The sequence below is a fragment of the Thermobia domestica genome, chromosome 5 (assembly GCF_964235325.1).
Source record: "Thermobia domestica chromosome 5, izTheDome1.hap1.1, whole genome shotgun sequence".
Classification (NCBI taxonomy): Eukaryota; Metazoa; Arthropoda; class Insecta; order Zygentoma; family Lepismatidae; genus Thermobia; species Thermobia domestica.
The window spans coordinates 274,908,512-274,932,604 of NC_137458.1; the positions used below are offsets into that span (position 1 = coordinate 274,908,512).

General features: G+C 34.8%; 1 long non-coding RNA gene across 1 annotated transcript; it reads right to left on the reverse strand.

The window, feature by feature from the left end:
• Positions 1 to 1,429: 1,429 nt before the first annotated feature.
• On the reverse strand, positions 1,430 to 11,794 carry LOC145684859 (uncharacterized). The gene is made up of 3 exons (XR_014131414.1): positions 11,741 to 11,794; positions 8,633 to 8,671; positions 1,430 to 2,776 (listed from the first exon to the last, which is right to left on the reverse strand). It is a non-coding gene; the product is annotated as an uncharacterized LOC145684859 (long non-coding RNA).
• Positions 11,795 to 24,093: the final 12,299 nt, after the last annotated feature.

Here is a 24,093-nt window from a genome sequence, read left to right on the forward strand (position 1 = left end):
AACATTTATTAAAAGTTTAAGGAGTGTGTCTGATGAATGCAATGATACCTTGCCGAAACTGTAACACAATTATTTATTAAAAATGATCTACTTTGATCAGATTTTAGTTTCAATTAAGGCAAAGTAGATCCAAAGCTAGAATGAACAACATTCATCAGTTTTACCTGTATATTGAAACTGTTGAAACGAGTGATCTAACTAACCAATCAGCTTTCCTCATCATTACATTAACAATACTCTACATTCTAAGATGAAAATCCTCTACTTATATTCCGACAATTGCGTTTCCCGAAACAAGAACCGATCTCTTACCGAATATGTTTATAATCTCGTGCAAAATAGCAGGATTAACAAAGTCGTTCAACATTATCCCAAGCCAGGCCACAACTTTATGGCCTGTGACAAAGCATTCGGGATTGTTGAACACCGGCGGAAAGAAACTGACCGAGTTTTTTCTACCTATTGAATACGTCCAAATTATTATTTTTTTTTTTTTAAAGTAGAAAATTTTCCACTATTGAAGTTGAAAGGAACAAAATTTAAAATGTTTCATTTGTCCTAAAATGTCTACTTTTGAAATAGCCGTAAGTTTTAATTACCACAAATGTTTTCATTATTAGGAACAACGTATGCTGATCTGGTTAATGAACGTACTATCAACTGTAGTGAGACAGTTGCCTTATTGGTAGAGTGACGTGTACGAATGGAATATATGAGATCCCGCACAAAAATACCTGTGCACGTTCTGCGTCCCTTTATGATGACCCACATCCCTTAAAGACTCAGAAACATAAAGGTGTTATGGAGATCCCGAAAAAATACTTTGAAGAAAACGAAATGAGGTATTACAACGGATTACGTTCGAACGAGACGAATGACGAAGAACTTGAGGAGATTGAAGATGAATGCTTCGATGATTGATGAATTTCAGACCAATTTTTTGTTCAATATTTTCTTATATTTATGTTTGAATCAACCAAATTTGAAATATTCAACTTCTTATACAACGTTTTTATTTCTTACTATTTGCCATATGTTCAAGTTTGAATAAACTGAGTAACCAAAATGTAACTTATTTTTCTAATTTTTAACAACGTTTCCACAAATAAAAAAAATTAACTGGTGCAACTGGGAGTTAGGTCCAAACTTCAAATTTCCCCCAATCCTTCTATGAGGAACATTTTTTTTTCAAATGGCAATGGTGAAGATGAATGGGTGTTTTTAAGAAACTAAGTGTACAAAGTGTAACTACAAAGTAAACTGTACTTTTAAAAAGGTTTATATTTATTTCCCAAAATGACTGTGAAAATGGATCTGACCCCTCATTACAGCAAGCTCTTCAATTGTTACGAGAAACAGAATTTATGGAAATATTAGAAAGCTACATATTTTAAACAATATTCTGTGATTTAATGAAAATTCAACAAACTTTTTTTGAACTCAAGTTTATTTAATAACAATAATACAAAATAATATATTATTTTTATATGATCTTGAGAAGTCGCTTGCTCAGCAGAGCATAGCTATTGACTTTTATTCAATGTTTATTTTTAAATACAGACTTTTAAATTACTAACAACACTACTTACAATACACCTAATGTGAAGAAACATAGTCATGTGTTACAGAACGTATTTACTTATACATACAGGGGGTAAAAGTGCGGGGGAACGCGGGGGCACGCCGTCCTCCACATAGAAAATAATGTACTGCGCCCTCCCAGTTCCTTAAAAATACAATGGGCAAACTAAGACAAGGGGAACGGTCATGCCGCTACCTACCGTCCCCCCACCTTTTCAGATCCACTTTTACCCCTGTATACACATATATTAAATAAATATTAAAATAACTTAGTTTTGATGACTGGATGGGCTGATATGTTCCAAAATAATTATTCAAATCTAATTTGAATCTATATCTTTAATTTCAGAATGGAAGTATATTAAACTTCTGCAATAAATATTTAGCTCTATCCATCATGACTCTGAATCCTAGTACAAGAATAACTAAAGCTTTTGTGACCAGAATATATACACTTATTTATTAGAACTAAAATACAGTGTTACGTTTTCGATATCTTAACGTTATCTTCATCAGACACTAACTGAAAGAAATATCTCCAGAATATAGAAATATATATCCTAAACACAGATGGACGAGTAATTAAGGTAATTAAAGTAATTAACGATTTAACAGGTGGAGATCCGAAACAGAAAGATACAGGTGACTTCAGATGGCTTCAGAAACAAACAAGAAGTGTTAGACCTTTATGTTTTTAGTATTTATAGGGTATTTCTATGTTCTGGAGATATTTCTTACAGTTAGTGTCTGATGAAGATAACGTTAAATTGTAGAAACCGTAACACTGTAGTTTAGTTTTAATAAATGGGTGTATATATTCTGGTCAGAAAAGTTTTAGTAATTCTTGTAATAAATATTTATGTTAAATAGATTACAAACATCACCAAATACATGTACAACCACAATATCAGCCCAGAATTATTATTATTATTGTAAACTGTTTGTTTATTTTCTATCCATAAGGATAGTTGTAGGGTCCAGTTTGTAGGAAAGTAGCATCGAGAGCAGTAGAGCCGTCGTTTCTGACGCTTCCAATTCTAAGGACTTTGTCTGGTTCGTAAAAGACGTTGATTGCAAATTGTCGCTCTTGAGGTGTGCTGCCGGGGGTCTCAAGAGGAGTTTCTTGGCGAAAACGGCTCTCTCCTTGTTGTAAACGTTCTTGTTGGTTGTAATCGTATGGATAAACAGGATATGCCTACAAGAAAGGAAAAATAGTATTAATTAACATGAAGTCGAACGGATATACTTAATAACTTCCTGATTGTCAAACTAACTAAATTAACTCTATGGTCTATGGAATTCGGAGGTTCAATGTCGCTTTCCAAAAGCTCTCTACTAGCTTCTATCCTTAGCAAACTGAATCTAGTTTCTACTTTATATTTCTATTTCTGCGAGATCCATCTTAATATTGTCCTCCCATCTGCGCCTACGTTTTCCTAATGGTCGTTTTTCGATGGGACTTCCAGTTAAAACTTTCAAAGCGTTCCTACTTTCTTCCTTTCTAGCTACATGACCTGCCCACCTGAGCCTCTTAGATTTTATGATCTTAACAATGTTTGGTAAACAGTATAAATTATGCAATTCCTCGTTATGAATTTTTCGCCATTCTCCATTCCCGTTCTTTTTGAATCCCAATATTCGTCACAGAATTTTACTCTCAAATGCTTTCAGTCTACGTTCTTCCCTCATAGCAAGCGACCACATTTCGCAACCATACAGGTAACAGACATTATCATTTTATATATATTTTAAGTTTCAAATTCCCCGACAGAATTCGCGACGACAAGAGATTTTGGACTGAGTAATAACATCAATTCCTTGCTTTTAGTCGACATTTAATTTTTCGTGAATATAGGTTTCGTCTGTTTATATGAGTTTCGTCTATCTTTTATTATGAGATTTCTAGCATTCATATGTGGCTACATATCTTGCTTAATGACAAGAACACCTTTACTAGAAATGCGAAAATGTTCGGCACCACTGTCCAAATAGAACAGAACGCGACTGTTCATATTTGCGAAAGTGACCTACAAGACTTTGTCAGTAATTGTCTGATCTGCTGGTGCCTTCCTACAGACATATTTCCTCAAAAACATGTACTGGCACTGTTAAAGGCTAGTTACATAGTCATACTCCGCCCTACTCGCTACGCGTGTGTGCTAGAATAGAAGTCCTTTAAAGTAGAATCGTCTTTTTAGGTACTTAGTAGCCAAAGGACATAGGAAATATGCAATTTTAAACAAATTTATGACGTAATAAAATTTCACTGATCTGTGTTACATGACACTATAAAGTTACAACATAAGGAAGAATGTCTAGAAAATAAAAATTATTATCAATGGGTCCTCCCTTTTGAATGAAGGTGTGATATTACCAGTCAGGGTCATTACACTTGAGACCCTGGTATCTGAGAGCCTAGGCCTGTATCCAAGGGGAGCCTAGGGAGGCCTGGCCCCAATAAATTTTTACTGGCCCCCTTAAAATTTTTATGGTAGGCTTGCAAATGAACTATAATATGGTTGGATCGCCCCCCTCCCCTAACTTCTACCGTCCCCCCTACATTTTTGGGCTGGCTATCGGCCAGCCTAACAAAGATGGTGAAGAGGATCATACAAACCATATCCGTGTATGAGATATATAGCCCTACAACACGGCATTAGTAACATTAGTTAAGATGTCAACAGATTGATTCCATCAACGAAACTGGCCTGAGGTAATTATTCTAGCTGTCTATGACGAAAAGCAGAAGTAAAAATTATCCTATATGGATGAAATGTGATCTATAGATAGCCACCGTTAAAGTCTCCGTTATTCGTTAATATGTTAACAGATTGTCTCCGTTAACGAACATGCTCTAGCTAATCACTAGCTAACTGTTCAGAAAAAAAGAATAAAAAACAATTACATATAGATATATGAGATAAAGGCAATAAATAGCTACCGTTAAAGTCGCCGTTATATGTTAAGATGTTAACGGATTGACTTAATTAACGAACTCAGTCAAGACAATTGGTCAATCTGTCTCTATTGCAAAAACTTCAAAAATTCTCTTACATGTATAGGACCGTTAAAGTCTTTGTTATCTGTTAATATCTCTGTTATCCGTTAATAAGTAATGGATTTACTCCATTAACGAACTTAGTCGATATAATCTCTCTGGCTATCTATTGAGCAAATAAATTTAAAATATCTCTTACACGTGTGAGGAATGGGCAATAGAGAGTCACTCACTGTTAAATATATTAACGGGTTAACTTCATTAACAAAGCGGATCGAGTAATTGTTCTGCCTTTCTATAGCAAATAATCCCTTCCGTGTATAGGATAAGGGCTATAGTAAATAGCCACTGTTAAAGCCTTCGTTATCCGTTAATAAGTTAACGGATTGACTACACTAACGAACTCGGTCGATATAATCGCTCTATCTACTTAAAAAAAATAGAAAATCGCTTACATGTATGAGATATGGACTATAGATAGCCCCCGTTAAAGTCTCCGTAATCCTTTAGTATGTTAACTGACTTACTCCATTAACGAAGCTGGACTAAAGAAATTGCTCTAACAATATATTCCAAGTAAACAGAACTTAAAAATTCGTCTACGATAGGGTCTATTAGATGTCAGCTATAGATAACTGCTAGTAATGTGTCCGGTATCACTAATATGTTAATAGATTCACTCCATTGGCAAACTCGGTAGATACAATAGCTCTAGCGATCTATTGCAAAGAACTGAATTGAAAAATTCACTTACATATATGGGATATGAGGTACAGATTTCCACCGTTAAAATCAATGTTGCCCGTTAAAATGTTAACGCATCTTTTGCATTAACGAATTAGACCGAGATAATCACTCTAGCTATCTATTGCAACAAATAAATAAATAAAACATCACATACATGGAAATGGGATGCATATAGCTCCCGTTATCGGCTAATACGTTAACAGATTGGCCCCATTGACGAGCTTTAGGTATCTGTTGCAAAAATAATTCATATATTTCCTTTCATATATGAGATATGAGCTATAAATAGCCACCCAAAAATCATGAAAAAAGACAGGAAGATATTGAAATATGGGTGTGGAGAAGAATGGAGAAAATTAGGTGAGTGGAGAGAGAAACGAATGAAACAGTGTTAGAAATGGTGGAGAAGATAAGAGTATTTTTAAATATTATTAAGAAGAGGAAGAAAAACTGGTTTGGACCTTGTGTGAGAAGGAACTGTATCATGAGGGACATGATTGAGGGCATGGTGGCAGGAAAGAGAAGGAGAGGGCGAAAAAGACAAGAGCTGATGGAAGATATCAAAACAGAAACCGTACGTGATGACGAAGAGGTTAGTGGAAGACCGTTGAGCAGGATGCTTCCCAGTTGTGGCAAGAGACCTGCCAATAATGGCAGAATACCTATGAAAATGATGATGATAACTTCCTCACATTTAATTATTCTTGCATTGTGTCCACCAGTTTAATCAGTACCGAACGATTACATGCAGCTTTCTATTTTTCTTTTTCTTTTTATTAGAATCAGCAAATAGGCCTTATAATATTGTAGTCTAGCACGTACGTTCGTTTCTCCACACAGTTAACTGTGGAACGGAAGATTAACTTTCCGATTTCATTCTTTTATTTAATAAATAGATAGAACGATTATTTCGGCTGGAATTGTTAATGGAGAGAATCCGTTACTATCTCAACGGATTGCGGTGATATAAGTTGATGTGTTAGCGCACAGAATACAATAGCGTCATATCAAAGTTGAGTTGATTTTAACGCCCCTTTCAGCAGCGAGACTATATGAGACGGCACCTACTGACTAACGTGGAATCTGAACCACATCAGCTCCCGGCGGAAATCAAACCCGCGTCTTCAAGAGTCATTTCAGATTTTTCCAGGGGAGACAAGATTGTCTACCTATGTAAGGGTTTCACATATTTCTTTATTATACTAGTGCTAACTAACTAACTCTATGACCCTTCAATGCCGCGTTCACAAAAGTTCTTCCTTGACGTCGATCCTTAGACAACTGGATCCAGTTCCTACTTTGTATTCCTATGTCTCCGAGATCCACATTATTGTCCTCCCATCTGCGCCTAGGTCTTCCTAATAGCCGTTTTCCGATTGGTCTTCCAGTCAAGACTTTGAAAGCGTTTCTACTTTCTTCCATCCTAGGTACATGACTTGCCCACCTGAGCCTCCTAGACTTGATTACCCTAACAACGTTTGGTAAACGATATAAATGATATAGTTCGTCGTTGTGATGTTTCCGCCATTCCCCATTCCCGTTCTTCTTGGGTCCGAATATTACTACACATTTTAGTACACATACTAGTACGAATTATGTTAGTACACAATTCATTTCTTTAAAAAAGCATGTATTTCTTAAACTCAGCGGGAGGGCATTATCCGCCATCGCTCTCCTCAAATGACGTCACATACACCAGACACGGTAACTCTTTAACGAAAGTGAGTCTTAGATTTTTTTTTTTTTTTTGGGGTGCAAAAGATAGTGGGAATATCTCGACTGAGTTCGTTACTGAAGGAAATTCTTTAACATTTTAAGGAGTTACAATGATCACGTGCTCTGTTATTTCACACGATATCTCTTGAGCGAAAGCTAATTTTTGAATTCTTTTTTCTTTCTTTTTGCAATAGATGGCTAGAATAATTCTCTTGGTTGATTTTGTTAATGGAGTCAATCTGTTAATATCTTCACGGTTGACGGCGAGTTACCGAACTCGACGTTAGGTGGCAAAAATCATTCTACAGCGTTGACATCTATCGAAGGAGATTTAAACTTCTTGTGCGTGATCAATTATACTCTACCAGAGATATTTTCTTCCTAATTTTATTGTTTCCTGCAATTTTATTTGTTATCTATATATATAAAAGAGAACGTACAATTTTTTGTCCGCTCATCACGCTAATACGGCTGAACCAATTTCTTTCATTTTTGGGGGGTTATTAGGATTTGGACCCTAGATGGTTTTTATCATATCACTTTAATTTTTAATTACCAGTGTCTTGAGATAATTGACCATTCAGGTGTCCATAACGTACAAATCCTTTGTTATTAGTTCATCATAGGTAAAAATAAACGTATTTATATGCAACCCGCATGACCGTGTCACTCGGCGGGTTAACATAAATGACAGGCGATATACAGCGGAAAATAGCTTGAATCTTCTGTTTAAAATTTTTTAATTGATTTGCTTATTTTTACAGACACTTTTACAATATGCCAGCACCGGGATGACCGCAGCGAAGCGGGGCGGGTTAACATAAATGACAGGCGATATAATGTTAAGATTTACTGCAATCTTCTATGGTTTTTATCATATCACTTGAAAGCGAAAAAGTAAAAATTATCTAAGTAACAAAGTTTATTGCGTTCCGGGGTGACCGCAGCGAAGCGGGGTGAACGCTGCTAGTCCATTATAATATAATTCATCCTGTATTTTGTTATCCATTATAATATAATTCATCATTGTTTACGTTGGTTTAGAATGGTTTCTTTTCAGCAAAGTCGTTTAAACCAAGATGATTTCAGGGGGTTACCCAAGTTGGAATTTCGCCCTAGAGCTAAGAAATTCTCCCCGGAGCAGGTGCGTATCCAGAGAAGGTCTAGGGGGGCGGTCCCCCGAAATTTTTGCTGGCCCACCCTAAAATTTTCACGGTAGGCTTGCAAATGAACTATAATATGGTGATGAACTATAATATGGTTGGATCGGGTCCGCCCTAACTTCAACCGGCACCCCCTTACATTTTTGGGTTTGGCTACCGGCCTGACCCTGGGAAAGGTTCCGCTTGTGCTCAATAAGGGTTACCAGTATTTTCGCACGACTACTTTAATTTCCTATGTATTGAAATCCTCCGGAATAAATCGTCCGAAGTGTTCACTGGAATGGAGTACAAAATATCGCTTAAAAAAATAAATAAAAAAAAACCTACTGAAACAGCGATAATTATCCAAGGAAAACTGAAGAAAACAATCAAATAAATAGAAATGTTGGATAAGATAAGATGGTAATCTTTAAATATTATTACATACCTGTGCTATTATGAGCATGCTACCAGTTATGAATAAGACCTGAAAGTAAACAAAAATATATAATAAAATCTGAATGTTACTAAATTTAGAACACTGTATCCTGAGATACAATTATATTATACCAAATACATAACAGGATCGGATTTAAATGGTTCAGCTCTCGTTATCTGGTTACTTGAATTGGAGTTCACCGTTCCTTTTAGTAAAGAAGCTATATGAGACATGGGCTACAACTTAACGTGGAATTCGAATCATATGAGCTCCCACCGGGAAACGAACCCCAGTTCCCTGCACTTAACCCGAGTAAGCCATAACTTTTCGTGGCTGACCAAATTAAATTAGTACTTCCGTCATATACATAAACCACTATTCGTGTACAGAACTCTAAGTAAAAATGTTTATCAATTATTGAAACATATCCATAGATATATATATATGCGCAAATTATAGTTACGAATATTCAATTTTTAATTAGATTTCTAATTTTATACATCATTTGAACTTAAAACAATCAAATTCTGAATAATATTATTTTTATTGCTAATTTTAATAGATATTCTACGTAGCTATTGAGGTCGAACCTAATGCCGCGATGTTGTCTCCAATATTTTAGAAATTTCCTTTCCTTTTTTCTTTCTAATATTTGAAATGACTCTATCTAAACGAAATATTTAGATAAATATTTAAATATTTTAGTCCAACGGCAGTACAAAGTTCTTTATTTACAGAATGTATTCTTCCTTTCTTTCTATCGTGACAATATGTTTAAAATAGGATTTAGGATTTAGATTTCTGGGCTGTCGACATCTATGGCCATTTGTCCCGTTACGTATGAGAGATGACGTCTCTCGGTGAGCACATTATCCAGGGAAAGGGAAGGAAGAAAGGATTGGGGAAGGAAGGAAGCAGCCTGGGACCAATATAAATAAGGTATCACACCGCCATTTGCTTGGTGTGAATGAAGAAAACCTCATTCAAGTTCGCTGGCCTGAAGAAAGCTTTTTACACTTTTTCGAGTGCCCCACCGGGACTCAAACCCGGGTGTTTGAAATAGCTCTTGGTATAGCGTTTTAAATATTTTTCTCGATCGAATATTAACGGCTTTAATAAATGCTATGTACAAAGATAGACACACTTTGTAACGAGTTGTTTCCTGCATAAAAGACCTCCTCTTACTTAAAAAATAAATAAGTTAATAAATAAAATTTTGATTTATGCATAGATTCTAAATGATAATTTTGTATCACTACGTTTTGACTACTGTTTTTTTCAGAAGAAAAACTGCCAGCATTTTTGAATAAAATATTTCTGTTATATGACATTAATCGGGTAATATTTAGCTTTAGGGTGGCCAGGTTTCTAACCGACTTTTTTTTCGATATTGTATTCACATTCGATTAGGTTAGGTTAATAACATTTAATTCTAACTGTATTGCCGAGCGAGCGTTAGCGAGTGAAGGCGGGTTAGATCCTCGCAGGAACTTTGTTTCCTGTCTTCGTTAGTGTTTGTCCGCCATTACTAAACAATTAGCCATTACTCTAGTACATCTACAAGAAATTCATCCGAACTAAAGAGTGTCCCATAAAGAATGCAACTTTCGAAATGCCCGCCATTTCTGTTCTCATAAGTTGGCAGCACTGAACGTTATATGATATTAATCTGTTATCTTTGTAATTAGTACTCATGGGGCGCCGAATAGCGCATGATTATTATCGCCAAATATTCACCACTTTTGTAATAACTTTTTTCCTAAGACAACACGCTGTTCCGACCTAAAAAGCTCCATTCCTGCCGGTATAGAAAACAGATGACAATCATCCGCTATTTTGCGAAACGTGACTATAAGTCCTAGGCTAGTCGAGAAAGCGTTACCCCCTGTAGCGAACGCGGCCAAAGTGGCTATTCAGTAATTTTACTTTCACCAGATGTGTAAATCATACTGTGAGCCAGTCAGGGTTTCCAGGTCTTTTTGCCAGGTCCAGGTGTGTAATAGCAGAGTTCCAATACTCTGCACAAACCATCTTCCAAGCAGCTGTTTCTTGCTACGATCCCTTTGCCTGGCAACACGTCTTTCCTTTTTTTTCCCTTCCTTTTGAAATCTTTTAAACAGCAGGCGGTCTATTGTTCCGACCCGCACCAAATACGCTCGAACATACGTTTTCTCAGCGATTTTATTGCTTTCGCGTTGATGTTTAGCCATCTACATTTAAATACATGGTCAGCGCATTCCAAGAGTACGCATGAGCAATAAATACGCTTTGCGATCGCCTCAAATAGCCGGGTAGTTAAGGTAGGCATTTCAAAAGTTGCGTCCACCCTTTAGGAAACTCATTGCGTCCACCAATTTGGGCTTTTTTATATGAATGATTGATTTTCCTTGATTGTTGAACTTCATATATATATATATATATATATATATATATATGAAGTTCAACGATCAAGGAAAATCAATCATTCATAGGAAAAAAAAGCCCAAATTGAATGCTTTCTCATTGGCTGCCGTATTTGGCCGATGGGCCCAACAGTGAACTTTCGTACTACGCCGCGTTGGTCCGATGGGACCAACATTGGAATATTGAGTTTATGACTCTATCCCCAGCCGTTGGCTCACAACTAAAGCTACTTATTCGTGCTGTCGGACCAATACGACGCACGAAAGTATACCGGAACTAACGGTCTGTGAAAAAGTTTTTTGCTTACTAACTTTATGGGAGGAGGATTATAGCAACGAGTGAATATTTCAGTGAGAGTTACATAATACTGCATCAATGGCACCTGGTGCCCAACCAGCTAATTTTGGCCTGCAGTTAACGTGTTAAAAGAAGAGCAGAACATGCTGTTATTTCTTCATTAAAATTGAAATGTAAAAGAAAGCCCAAAATTTCTGACAAAAAAGATGAAAAAGTCATTATTTTATGAGCTCTTGCATATCTAATTATTTATTTGCCCTGAGAATATAGGGTAGCAATCCACATTTGCATGGAAATAAATTGTATGGAATTCGTCCTTCTTTCTCATAATAACAACAATAATAACTAAATCATAAGGGCTCCGTTCACCCTTATTACATATGCTACTCATATGTATAGCTTACAAGTTAAACTTACCAGAAGTAGCTTCATTTTGGCTTTTTTTTTTCCCTTTCTTACCAAAGCAACAAATCTACAGTTTTGAACCTGACTAATATCTGCTGTTGGTATTTATATATACATATTACACACAGTTATACTTAACTAATTAACAACAATTATGGAATAAGCAATGTGTAAATGACTTCCGGTTTTAACGAAGTAATACAAGCATGGAAACTCAAGGTCATTTCCATATTTTGTAAATTACGTACACACTAACACAAAATCGTGTTATAACAAGATTTTTAAAATATTAATTACCACACCTAATATATTTCTTGGTTGAGTAAGGCTTTGGGAAAGTGGTAATCTAGAGGGGACTGGTAGTGTCTGCGAGTAGTATGCATAATCACATTTTAATGACAGAATAATTATTTTCATAACGCATAAAGATCAATTAAAATAATTTCTAGACAAATTGCATAATATGTAGTACTTGCTAACAATTATTTCTGCTTTTACGTTTCTGTTACCTCCAGGAGAATATGACCAAATAAAATTTTCTTTAATTTATGTAACCGTAATAGATAATCGAATTATGTATAGTTTTCTAAATGATCAATATATCCATCAACGGTAATATTCTGGAACAACCCGAATTCGGTGCCCAGTGGTACCTCCACATATGATCCGAATTTCACTCTATACGAGTATAGGTTCTCGTGTTAAATAAACAAAACCGAGCTAGTCATTTAAACGATCAAAAAATATCTCCTCAATTTTCAAGATAGAACCATTTTTCTTTTCAGCTTGCGGAAGAAGTGACATCGTTAAAAATTAAAACTTATACCTTTAAATTGAGGGAACAAAATTTATCTAATGTAATAATTCTCACGTACAAAAAAAAAAAAAAAGTATATTAAACGGCAATTCCATTTTACATGAATCTTGTAGCTGCCATAAAACAATCTTAAAACTCTATAATATTTCTCCATGTAAACATAGTCTTGAAAGAAACATACAACACTTTTTTCCATCTTGCAAGGACTTAAATCATGTACAACTTTCTGGGACGTCTTGCTATCTGCTATCGTCGTCCTGCTGACATAAAGAGAAAACCAGTTTTGTTTGCTTCCGAAACAACGAAATCTTTTGGACAGAGAGGAAAAGTGCGCCAAAATACATGTTTTTAATGAGGAGGTTCACTATTTGTCCACCAGAGTGCATAATGCATGGGTAGATTTATCTTTCTTGCTTTCAGGAAGTTGTAATGTGTAAAGAGTAAATAGTAAGATCGGGTTGCAAGATTCTTTTTATGACAGCTACAAGATTCATGTAAAATGGAAACCTATCTTTACATAAATTCTATCTCCTTCGTTTGAGGCAATAAAACTGCAATTTTTACATATGTCACTTCCTTCACTAGCCGCCCTTGCTCTTCGGTAAACCAAGATTATTATATCTATTTTCAGAATTTCTAAATATAGATCTACAGGATGACAGGCATCAACATTTCGATTAATAGATGTATATAAAACTCAGCAAACGATAAGTTTATTTCAATGTGTTTTATTTTATTTTATTTTTATTTAAAAGAAAGCAAAGAAAGTGTTTATGCTGACAACCTTTCTTCTCTACATTATGCAATTTACGTTAGGGATTGTACAAATCAGGTTTTCAATCATCGTTGGATCTGACGCGAGGGTCCAATTTGGTCACCTTTCCAAATCAAAATGAGGATAATTTTATTCAGTTATTCAGGGGAAGAGGGAAAATTTATCAGTATTCCTTTTTCTGTAATAATGCAATAGAAGTCTTTCTATAATGAAAAGTGTATTATATGTATCTGATTGATAAAAGAAAGTGAGACAATTTACATTATAATAAAATATATAACACAAATATGGCCAACTTGAGCAGTATGTAGTCTATGTATATGCTTATATATTTTGTGCTTAAATACACGCAAAGTAGAAAAAATAGAAATAGCTCACTATTCCAGTACTTCAATATAAATTTTGTTGTAGGAACAATATCGTTTGTTGTTAATTGCTTTAGCTGCTGCCTCTCCGGCGTCAACTGCTCATACAAGCACACTTAAATGTAAATTTCTGGTTATTTGATGTTGCTTTGAAAAGTATATTTTCATCAATTATAAAGTAAGCTCAGATTTCCTGTTGCCAGTCATATTGCTAAATACCCGCCACTGTTGTAATGTTTCTTCTTATTTTGAAGGTTCTGTATAATAATCTGGAAACTAATTTTCAATAATAATAATAATAATAATAATAATAATAATAATAATAATAATAATAATAATAATAATAATAATAATAAATTAATCAGTAAATTGGAAATTGGGACATTTTAAAGTTCTTACCCACCCACGTCGGGAAGAGAAACATTTTCTCCGAACTTGGGGTTGTCCTGACAAAATCGAGACGTGTGGTAACCAGTACCGGATTTAGGTTTGAAGGGGCCCTAAGCTATTGAAAGGGGCTCTTTATACGTCAAGCTTTAGGGGCCCTTTATACGTCTGGCTTTCTTTTTCAGCGATAAAATGTCGCCTTTTTTAGGTTTGAATATATGCTATGCTAATTTATGGACCTAAAGAATATCTAAATGGAAAGAAGGGTCCGAGGCTGAGAAACAGAGGCTCCATTATAAACGGGGTTGGATAACACTGGCCTCATTACAAGTAGGGCTGAGAAATAGAGCCCTATTACTTGCTTCATAAAAGCCTAGTAAATAATAATACAAAACACCATTGTTGTATCTGCGTTTTATCTTATTTGCTATTTCTTGTTATTAGAAAAGTTACATTACAATCAATGTTTTTTCTTTAAATTTTTTGGGGTCCCCAAGCCAACGGGGCCCTAAGCTATAACTTGCTTAGCTTATACGTAAATCCCTGGTGATAACATTAGTCATATCATGCCTCCAAGACCCCCTGATCTGCTCCATTGGATTTTTTCGTTATTTCATCGGAGAATGTTTGTGAAAGCATTACACCTCAGATGCTTGAAAACACATGGCATGGTACAAAATTTTGTATGGACATTCTATAGGCCAACACGTATTATTCATACTGATCAGCATACGAACTTGTTGGGGAGTTACTTTACCTTAAAAGAAAAAAAAAAAGAAGAAGAAGAAATACCTTATTACGTGCTGATTTATAAAGTTATTTTTTTTTCAGTGTTTGTGTCGGATACCTTGTATTAGGGAAATATCAATTTTAAGCGAGCCGTTTCCTATGAAAATTGCCAAGAAACTTTCATTGTACACCAACTTTCATTTTCATTCGTTTCAGGCGACGAAAAGAAAATTCCCACTTTAACGTTGAATTTATCCTTATTGTGACAAGTGCGATGAATAGTTTTAAACGTTGTTTTATCTTTTAGCTTTTTTTTTTTTTTTTGTTTTGTTTTGTTTAAGAATCTGAAACAGCCAAGGTGAACTGGGAAGATGTAGAATATTTACGTTTCTCCACTTTCTTTAACATATTCGCAGACAATTACGTCATGCATGTCTCGATAGTGAAATTTGCTAAGTTGATTTTGTGATGGACAAGAGTTTTCCATAAAGGACCCCGCTCATAGCTTATGGAACTACAGTTTCTGCTAAATTGGCTGGTATTGCAGTATGTTGTGTATTTGGTGAAAAGTCTCACCGGGCACGAAGCCCGAAAACCCCACGTTTTTGAGATATTCACTGATTATTATCGTCACTTAATTAATTAATTAATTAATTTATTAAATAGAACACAACAGGATAGATCCCAATTACAGTGTTCGGACTATACATAATTCTTACTACAGTAAAAATATAATATTCCCAATAATGTGTTGATTACAAATATTAGTTGTTTACTTATTTGGCGTATTGCTTCATTATATCTAGAACATCTCTCTTAAATGTTCGGGTGTTGTTCGTGCATACATCAATTTTTGGACATAATTTGACTGTGTTATTGTAGGCAGCACTGATTCTTACTATCGGTGACTTAGTCATTATGTCAGTGCGTGAAATTTTAATTATGATTCATATTCCTTAGTCGACGGAACTGATATACTTAAGCTGATTACAATTTCTGGATAATCGACTTTCGAATGCAAAATACTATATAAATATAAAAGAGTATTTGCAGTCTTCTTTGTTCCAACGTTAACATGTTATAGTTACTAGACAGGGTAGAGGTGGGTCGGGTAAATACCCAATGGGTAGGTAAATAAAATATGGGTATTTACCCGGGTGTTTACCCTTTTTGTATTTACCTACCAAAAAAACGGGTATTTTTCAAAAACTCAATTATTATGAAATTTTAAGAATAATTAACCATACGGTGACTTTTTTCTGTATTTTATTAATTACTGAAATTGTTACAAGTATTACACTACGGATATTTTACACCAAAATGCATAACATCCGTTAGTTTTATAGAGATTTTGTTCAGTACTTTGTACTGTTGCAGAAGTACAAGACCTGGCAAGACCACAGCACTGGTTTGAATATCAAAAAGGAAAGATAAGCGTTGCAGTTGGTCTCTGCCTTCAATACTAGTTTTGTACTGTGCTCTGACTGTTCTGCAAGATGGGATTGCATCAGTTTCTGTCTAAACTATATTCTTTCACTGTTATTTCAACAGTGTTTTGAAAGACTAGAAATGCAACATGGGGAAGAAGCCAAAAACAAAGGTGGTGTTTGCAATTTCTGTAATAAAGAATATAAACATGCGAATGCCAATAAAATGACAAATTATTTGAAAAAGTGTTTTAAGTGCCCAGCTCATGTAAAACGGTTTGAAGTAATTACTTTTTCGAATACCGTTGCAAGTATATCATCTGCGAAAAAAAAATAGCTGAATTATTAGAAATAGACATTCCTGATGTTTCAGTGTCAAAAGAAAGCCCTGCACCTCTATCGCTGGGTTAATGTGCAATACAACTACTAGTACTCATTCAAATAAATAATTGGGTTCTTTGTCACCATTTGTGAACCATATGGATGCAATCACAAACGTAAGCTGGAAACACTTTAGTATAGCTTAATTTAGTAAGGTGGATATTAACCCTTACGGTACCAAGGGGGTGTTCGTGGAACCCACAACCAATTGCTTTTCGGCTTGAACAAACAAACAAAAAAAAAAAAAAAAAAAAAAAAAATCATCATTGTCAGAAGGAATGTTAAGAACAGAATTCAATTGCATTTCTTTGTCAGTTGCTATTAGTTTACCTTTCAGAACCTACAAATAGTAATGGGTTCACGAACCTCTCTCCCCGTTGGTAAGGCATGTATTTGAGAGTGCCTGAAGCTTCAATGTGAGCTGGCATACAAAAAAATTAATGTTACATGTACCTATAGGGCAGTGTCCAATCGATGTGATAACACATGCTAAAAGAACAACCATCAACAAGAGTCTAATTTAATAAAGCCTTTGAATGAAATTGAGACTTGTATAAAATAAATATTTCATCCAAGAAATATAAGAAAATGTAATGCAAACAGTTCTATACTGCTACGGACACCAAAGATTACAACAAAGATTACATTACATTACACTGAGTATTGTTGTTGATGTTTATTCTCTTCGCAGCTGAGGTGCTTTTACCTCGATTGGGCACTATAAGTATACTTCGTAGATAACATTTATTTTATTATATGTCAGCTCACATTGAATCTTCAGGTACCATCAAATGGGGTACTTACGGGGAACTAATGGCAACTTGAACTTCATATTCATGCGCAGGATGTTAGATTCATACGAAATAGACACCAATATCAAGTTTCACTTTGCCCAAAATGGGGATGGGAATGCCACAGGCGACTAAACGGAGTCTTAACGATTTTGGTGTCTTTCGAATGTAATTTTTTTATTCATTCATGAGTAAAACCGCAAAATAATAACAAATCAACCCCGTTCAGATGCGGTACAGGTTTACAGACAGTTTTGACCATGGCGCACCCGCGGTACAATTGTGGATATTATATGTTATTCTAGGGTTAACGCGGCATTTAAAACCTATTTTTTCATATTTTTTCTCGAAGAACTTCATAGGTAAAGAGATCAAAATATTGAATCGAATTTTTTGAAAGAGGGAAGTTGTGGGGGTTAGCTGTTACATTTTTCAGACGAAGCCCTCGTGTACACCTATACATACATCTAAGTTTTAACAACATCGATCAAGACAATCTTGAGAAATAATTCACATCACTTTTCCGATTTTACGTCATTGCTCACGAAAAAATCAGAGTTGAAGCATAAGAAATTAATGACTCCTGGGAGTACCTACAAGGGGACTGACTTGTCGTCTAAAGATTGATTTGGGGCCATTTTACTATCTTACCCACCTATGCACTTTCTTCACCAAGGTGTGAACGGCTTTTAAACTTAGATTCGTTTCACCAAGACCTAAAAAATGAAGAAATCATAATATGACTTCAAGCCTTAGGTTAGGTGGTTAGCTTGTATACATATGTAGAAATCGTGTATAAACCCTATTTGTTTAACCTTAGGATGACTTTAAATGTAAAGTCTGCGATGATACCGAATTGTGTGATGATTCCGACTCTGATCTTAGGGTTGATTCTGAGTAGGACGGTAAAATTTGAGGTCGTTTTATAGTGCTCCAAATATGGTAGAGGTTCTATACTGAATAAGTTAAAGTATAAATATTACCTTCACTGACTTACTATACAGCTTAACGTTGTTCATCATATTAATACTTTAAATATGCTATCCAATAAAATACTTTCACAAAGCATTAGTGTTAGTGTTAAAACCCATTTAGTAAACACTCGAAAAGTCAGGAATTCGTTATTTAAGTGTTTTACGAACTGTTATTCCTCATTTTATGGATAATTTTCTCTCAACGGCATAGGGTAAGTGTGCCTAAAATCAGCCGTCTCCAGTAGTCAGCCATTTTTCAGTAAAAAGCATATTAAATAACCATACAGTAGCTTGTTATCAAACAAATAATCAACTACAACTTAAATCAGAGCTCCAGTATTCAACCTCATTTGTTCTGGCCTGGTGTGACTCCTCGTGGCAGAAAAGAAAAATTATCATTTGAGGTCTGCTGATGCAAGTGAGCCAAGTGCGCATTTTGTTAATAAAAAAATAAGGAAGAAGCTTTACTTCAAAGTTAAGTTAAAATTATATTATTGTAAAATAGTACGAATTATTGCTTTCTTCTATGCATGAATGTATCGTAGCTTATCAAAAATTCGTGGTTTATGATACAAAACAAGATATTGCGTAGAAATAAGGGGGGCTGACTACAAGTTGCATTTTTGATAACATTTTCCGGTAGTCAGCCATTAGGAGCTGACTACTGGAAATGACTCTTCACTTCAATTTCCAATGGTCAGCCCCCATTACTTTCAACGGACGACTACTGGATACATATACTCCAGTAGTCATCCACTTATCATTCATTCAATTTAAATGACACATGACATACAACTAAGACACTTAACTAATACGTAGAAGACTTTTCTAACGATTTAATGAAAAAGTAACTGTTATGATGTCACTAATTGCATCATACAAGTATAATACAGTTATAAAGTACGAGACAAAATTATACGATCGAAAATGCCATTAAAACTTATGACGATGTTGGTCGTTTATTTTTGTCCCGTACTTTAATATCAGTCTGGTATTGTAACCATTTCAATTCTTGTATTTTTCTAGAACTGAGGGAAAAAAGGTTAAGGATTTATGGCTGGTCTGAATTATTTCTCTAAAATTTAAAAAGGACAGGTAATGAGTATTTATTTTACCCTAAGCATACGCCCTACATAAGCTTTGGGGGTCCGGGCCCCCCGGCCCTAGCAGGATCGACGCCCTTGACCCTGATCATAGCTTAGTCTTTTAATCTAAGGTAACTATGAGGAAGTAAGGGTTATCCATATCTAATTGATTTATTTTTTTAAAATTACTCCGCACAATGTCGCGTTTCTGCACGTTTTTAATTCCAAGGCTGCAATTGCTCTTCAACTATTATTATTATTATTATTATTATTATTATTATTATTATTATTATTATTATTATTATTATTATTATTATTATTATTATTATTATTATTATTATTATTATTATCTGTTCTTATCTGCTCTGTTCCTAGAGTTGCCTGATTGCCGAAACAATACAGAATAATCATAAATATTTACATTCTAACTCGCTATGAGCGTGAGGAAAATATGTCTAACAGTTTAAGAACGCGTGATTTAGCGTTTCTTTCAACCAGTCCAAAGACATCTACTGGAATAGACTCAGTGTCAGATGTTTTTGCAATCAGGTGCGTTGAGGATACTTTATCCAAAGAGTCTTCTTATTCTACACTAATGAACACATATAAGGCTATTTTTCTGTCCGAAGAGGATCGATCTGTTATCAGTAGATACTTGCTAGTGAAATGCTCGATATCTTAGTCCTGGAACATACCAAATTTTAGCAATTGGCCGTCTAGAGCCTACAAATATATCTTCGATATCAGAAATAGACGTTACGTTTGACTCAAACCAGGAAAACAACATATCCGTTATGGCATCTTGTACTGAAGCGACGCAAGGTGAAAGGTCTGCTTCTGTTTCGACAGTCAGTAGAGCCAGAAATAACTCCATATGATCTCAGAAGTGGCTAGCTCCAATCAAAAACAAAACTGCCAAACATGTGCCCAGAGAAAAAGTTCAAAGTGCAGTATCCTCCCAAGCATGGAGAAATTATCAGATGGTAAAGAATGAAAAGAAAAGAAAACTAGAAGAGGAATGTCTAAAATGAAAAAGGGAGAGAATACAAAAGAAAGATTTTAAGTCAAACAAAAAAAAAAAAGGGACTGTCAAGCCAAGTAGCATTAGTAGTTAAAAAGACGAGACGCAAGAAGTTGTTGAAATGCCGCCTAAGGCCTGAAAAAGAATTCATAAGTGATATTGAGAACTATACGCTTAAATATATTGGGTGTCACTTTTGTGATCACTGGTACCACTTAAAATGCACGTGCCTCAGTGTATTATCGTACGAGGAACCTGCTAAACAAGTGCTTATGTGTCCTGAATGTGCTTAATGAACTTCATATTAAAGGGTTAATGTCATAGCTAAATATAAATATCAATGTAAATATAAATAGGCCTATATATTAGTTTTAAATAGGCTAGTCTAGGCCGAGGCACATTTTTCTTAGTTTATGGTAAATATCATACAAGAAGTCTTTTTTCCTGTATCGCAATATATTTTCCACCAGGCCTGCTTCTAGCCACAGAGGTTTGGGGGGCATAGATATGTTAGGGGGGGAAGTCATTAAAAATCTCTTACACATATCTAAATTGTGTTTTTTGCGTTGAGGTCTGGAGGGGCCACGAAAAGTTTAGGAGGGCCAGGCCCCCTAGCTCCCTCTAGTTGCGGGCCTGTTTTCCACGTAGTTTTTCTTCGTAGGAACTCTGAGTGCAATATATTTGTCCCTTAATTTGCTACTGAGGAATTGATCTTTAATATTCCACTAAAAAAGTCAATTCTATAGTGTGGCTGAGTACTGGTTAAAGTAATGGCTGACCTTTGGTTTTCATAGGCCGACTACTGTTTTTTTTCAGGGTTTCTGGTATTTTCTTTTTCCTGTGTAATTATGTATAAAAGATTTCCCATGCGAGCTACACAAACGTAAAATTTAAACACTGTTCTTTCTAATGACATATGCAGTAAAAGTTATTAGTAAAAAATGATTTTTTTATACTTTAACAAAGTTGAAAATCTCCTTAAATGGTCGACTACTGGCACATTTACCCTATTTAGTAAATAATTTAATCGACCAATTTATTAAATTTAGTTACTTTGATTATTCTGCAACTTTCGTAATCATACAATTACGTCTATAGAATGGCAAATTGGGTAAATGTGTAAATTGTTTAGTTTCTAAGCATTTTCTAGGTTATTACTTACTAAAGCCGAGTTTCTTTACTTTGATATAACTATATCAACAATTTAGTTGTTACAATGTAATTTCTTAAACAGATTAAATTTATTAGTTGAGTAAACCAGGAGTAAAAGATAAGAAACTTATTGGTATAATTCTTTGCATAATTGACAATTCTGTACATCTCATTATCTATAGATAAAATACCAAAAATAACATTATTTTGCGTGAAGAAAATAACCAGCTGTATCTGGAATATCACTTCAGTTTTCTTAATTATCAAAAAAAGTTGTTTTTCATCTGTACTATTCAATTTTTTAAGATAATGTTAAAAATATATATGTATAATAAAATTGTTGCGAACTTTAGATCCTCAAAATAGGAAAGTAATTATTAATAACTAATTTTCCGTCATTAATATATTTGGCAAGCCAACAGTAAACGTGTTTGTTTATTTTAGTAATAGAGATCCTAATATTATTTAAATAGTCTTGTTAGTGTGTTCATCGATGATTTGAAAAACTGGAGAAGGTATTGGAAGATAAAAAAGATGCACCAGATTGAGAAAAATGGAAAAAGTAGTTGTATCAGACATGAACCTAAGGAAGAACCTAAATTCCGTGTCATTAATACCAGGAGCTGCTGGCAGGCAGAATACTTAATAATAGTGATTGGTTTGGTGACAACTGACTTCACTTTTGTTAGTCATCGTTATGTTCTATCATAAATTTTATATTTTCGTGTTGGTTTGGTCCACTACAGAATTCTACCGCGTAGCTAATTGGACGTCTCAGGGCACACTAAGGTAAAAGTTCATGGAGTAGAATGGACAATTATTTTCCGCGAAGGGTAATAGAAGAAAATCTAGTATAAGTAGAAAGAAAAATGATGGTGAGTAACTAAAAAATCCGTATTCTGTTACTTAATAAATATCAAATTCATTCTTTAATTACTAGAAAAAAAATGATTTGTTAAGTGGTTATTTAGTATTCCCATTGCAGGTGATACAAATTATCATTATATTTTTCATTGACAACAATAAAATCCATTTATGGTTAATTGAAACAAAAAATACCCACTAAAATACCCATTTTGGGTAAATACCCGGGTATTTACCCGCTGACACAAATACCCAGGTATTTTACATCCCTAGGTAGAGGAGCTAAATTTACTTGGGTAGAAACCTGTGTCCTTAAACGTTAAAATCTCAGAAATTTGCTTGAAGTTTTTCGAGCATGAACTTATCCTTACTGGTTTGAGGATCTCAAATTGTACACGCATATTCAGCTTTGAGCGTACGTACGCATAGTATAATGATTTCAAAGTATTGATATTTTCGAATTCTTTAAATAATCTTATGACTAGGCCTAGATTGCGAAATGCTCGTTTTTAATATGTTCAATATGGACACTGAACTTTAGTTTCGGATCAAAATAGTCAGGTCTTTGACTACATCTTTTCTACATAGTGGCTGTTCATTAATTACATACTCAAATGAAATACAGGACTGTCTTCCGGTATATGACATTACACTACATTTGTTAGCATTTAGTTCAATATAATTATTTTTACACCAACTGCTTATGTGATGTAGATCTGGTAGGTCGTTGATATAAATGAGAAATAGGAGTGGTCCCTGAGGTACGCCTAAGCTTGGCGAGAATGTGAATGATTTGTTTAATCTGTACACGACGGATTGTTTACGGTTTGTTAGATAGGATGAAAAGAATTTTACAAAGCATACGCTTCCTCATAAACTTGAAAATAATAATTAGCTCGACCTTTCATCTATGATCTATGAAGGAGTCTCACTAAGGTATAGTAGGGTTTGAGGGTTGCTGATTTCGAATCCTAGGCAGTTACCATCATTGCATCAGGTTCAAGGTAATTTAAAGATCAAATCGAGAGGAAAGTTGCAAAAATCTGAATAAAAAGTTCATAAATGTTTTTTGAGATCTGATTGTGTTATTTTCTTGACCAGAAAAGTTCATGTTAAAGTCATTGCAGGGTCATTTCAAGTTGAAACTTTAAAATCGGTCAGAAAAATCTTTAAAAAAAATCATAGATAGGTTTTTAGGGTAGCTGATTCTGAATCCGAGGTCGTTGTTAATCGAATTTACCATTAATATTGTCCGTTTAGTTTCTCAGTCAGTCATTTGTAGTGTCTTCCTTTCCAGTAAAGATTTGTTTTGCATCTCATATCTCATCATTCTTGAACTTCAACCTCCAGTGTTTCGACAGCATCTTGCATTATTCCAATAGAGCTCGACTAGGGTATTTAAATTGTTGTTGATGCCTATCTTAAAAATCATAGAACACTGGATACATGTGCAAAACAATCTAATGTCCTAGCACCGGACTTAAAAGTGTGCCTTTAAGTGACAATAATAATCAGTGGATATCTCAAAAGCGTGGGGTTTTCGGGCTTCTGCCCATTGAGACTTTTCACCAGGGGACCAAAAATACACAACATACTG